This window comes from Asparagus officinalis, chromosome 10 (genome assembly GCF_001876935.1).
Source record: "Asparagus officinalis chromosome 10, Aspof.V1, whole genome shotgun sequence".
Taxonomy (NCBI): Eukaryota; Viridiplantae; Streptophyta; class Magnoliopsida; order Asparagales; family Asparagaceae; genus Asparagus; species Asparagus officinalis.
In genome coordinates, this window is record NC_033803.1 from 53,444,138 (window position 1) to 53,447,122 (window position 2,985).

Sequence of the window (2,985 nt, forward strand, 5' to 3'; positions counted from 1 at the left end):
AACACCCCCCCCCCCCCCCCATCTACCAAAATTCCCCTGCTACCAACGACAATAGTTGCTACCAACCATTAATAGCATATAACAAGATACCATCCTCACACGGTAGAAGAACCAGGTGTATATATCCCTACAAGCAAGGTTTTAAATATCGGATATCGGGAAAATATCGGATGACCAAAATTCATATCATATTGCGGATATCGGGGAAATATCGGAGATATGTAGTAAATATCGGAATACCATAACGGATGTTTGCATATATAGTATAATGCACTAAAATATAATCTCAACATAATTAATAAAATCAGGGCAAACAAAATGTAAATAATATATGTTTAGGATCACTAGTCAACCTTGTAAAACAATCGAAAGTACATTTTGTTCTGATTGTTTTAGGCCAAAATGTTGTCTGATATGATAGAAAAATCATAATATATTGCCCAAAGATTTCCAAACGCTGTAAATTATTTTACGACAAGCCATATAAAATGATATATTAGTTAATATATCAACTAATATATCGACCATATCGAGGATATATCGTCCAAAATAACTAAAAAGTGATAAATGATATTTAAGGACTATATCGGTTGCGGCAAACCCTGTAAAAAGATATATCAGGTGATATATCGGACCATGTCAGAGATATTTAAAACAATGCCCACAAGTTCATTTTATCAAGCATCCCAAGTGAGAAGTAAAGAGAGAAAAGGATATAGAGAGAGGGTGACAGAGAAATAGTGAGTATATTTGAGAAAAAACGTAGTTCTATTGTAGGCTTAAGAGTGCGTATTTGTATTAGAGAAAGTGTTGGGAGTCGTTATACTAAAAGAAAAATAACAATAATATTTATTTGCGCCCACCACCCTTCTCAATTCGACAAATGGTATCTGAGCATGCAGACAGATTCCAAGACAGTGAAGTTGGTTGGTCAAGAACTAGACTTGTGTGAGATATTGAAGCAGTGCATGTCACGATGACGGATCTAGTAAACACTACCACTACACTCAAGAAGCTCATTGGCAACAATGAGAAACAAGTCATCATCCATGGCTACTTTCATGTTGTTTTGATATAGTAGTATATTTTAATATTTTAGTTCCAACAATAAAAGAAAATTCTTTACAAGTCATAGGTCAAAATGATAATAGGAAAAATTAGCTACCTTTTATTTTTAGCTTGATAATTGCAATGCGCCTTCGAATAAAGAGAGGAGCTTGGATTGAGCTAGGCAAGGCATTTAACTGTGCTCAGTTAAGATTCTTCCAAATAACCTCAACTCAAGCTTCACAACCAACTTGTTTGGGGCTTATGCAAGGCATTTGGCTAAGCTCCACAGTTGAAAATAGACATTGAGATAGGAAGAACCAAACAGGGAGAGTGCTAAATCTCAAGAAGCACTGGAATAACAACCCTCCCTCTAAAAAACACTACCCTGCCTCTAAAAAAACATCCTCACAAGCATGAAAAGCATTTCTGGAAAGTGTGGAACAACTCAAATGACAATGATGAAATGGAACTCATCATTTGAATGACAACGTCCCCTTCCTTCTTTCGTAATTAGCTGCATAATTTTGGACCAAAAGGCACTAGAATACTACTTATGTTGAAAATAGCTTTCTGAGAGTGATATTTAAGATCACTACTGAAAAATTTTGGTAAACTTAATATTAAAGTACACAAAGAAAGACTTTGGTTGAGATGTACCTACAAGACATGCGCTTGATTTCAAGTTCCGTCATGAAGCTTGAATGGAACCATATTCAAATGTAGAATTTCAAGCCAAATAATATCAATGTCCAAAGAAAACATATTGATGTGAAACAATGTATATGCAGGTGCAAGATCAGCGACAACAATGCTTCATCAAATCAGCGATCGATCTAAGCAGGAAATTCAAGAGTAAAATAAAGCGAACGATGGTTTTTAAGCAAAAGTTACAATGTATTAAGTTTGAACCTTTGTAAAATTATTCCGATAAATAATGTAATGATTAAGTTTGAACCTTTGTAAAATTATTCCGATAAATAATGTAATGATTCGTTCTCTTAATACAGTTCAATTTGTAATATTTACTTTGTAAAATTATTCCGATAAATAATGTAATGATTCGTTCTCTTAATACAGTTCAATTTGTAATATTTAAATAAGCAGAAATACTTAGCAGCAGATTCACTCGCTCACTAGTCAAACTGAATACAGCACAATCGCAATTGATACTAAGATTGATAATAACACGCACGCAATAGCAATTCTGAAAATACTTGGGCGTAAGAAAATTAAACCTTCGTTGGGTTGGACTGGTTCGACTGGAGGATCCTCTGGAGGTGGTGTAATAACTCCGAATCTGAGTGGCGGAAGTTCTCCTCCGAGAGTTACGTAATTGGTATGAAGTGGCGTGTCTGGATGGAAGCGTCGGTGCCACGAACTAATCCCCAAGCGACTCTCTACGCTGTCGACGATCTGATGAGTCACACGCTCGACGTACTCGGGTACGCTCTCGAATGGCCGATAATCGAACCACGGGGAAAGCTGCAAATCAACAATACCAGTCTCTGGGTCAAGCATAAGATAGTTGTCTTCAACGTCAGGATCAGCCATACACCAACGGATTACGGAATCGAAATTCCGGACAATGCAGATTAGGTTTGAAACAGGGTCTGGTCCAACTGAACCGGTCGAGTCTGAACCAAAATAGACCACCAATGAAATAAAGTGGTCTGAACAAGTAGACCAGATCCAAATTAAAAGGGCCGGGTCTGTTCAAAGCCCAAACCCAAAAATTCGGCTTTATTATGATCTGAGGAAAAGAGGACGAAGTGACTAGGGCACAGCGACGTTCCGATCGATCGGCGACGTCGGACTTGGCGACGGGATGAAAGCAGGCAGCGGTGGATGTAGATGCCAGCGACGACTCTCAGTGTGATTGGGGCTGTGGTGGAGCTACTCGGATGCGTGGCTGGCGATTTTGACGGGGCTGTCGGC

General features: G+C 38.1%; 1 protein-coding gene across 2 annotated transcripts in view; it reads right to left on the reverse strand.

Annotated features, from left to right (window-relative positions):
- The window catches only part of LOC109825245 (UPF0160 protein MYG1, mitochondrial-like), a 27,002-nt gene that overhangs the window by 11,981 nt on the left and 12,036 nt on the right, over positions 1–2,985 (reverse strand). The window contains exon 5 of one of the 2 annotated variants that reach the window (XR_002242942.1): positions 2,286–2,532. The exons of the other annotated variant lie outside the window; for it this stretch is intronic. The gene's annotated coding sequence lies outside the window, so the exon portion shown is untranslated. The remainder of the gene's footprint in view (positions 1–2,285; positions 2,533–2,985) is intronic. 2 annotated transcript variants of the gene reach the window in all.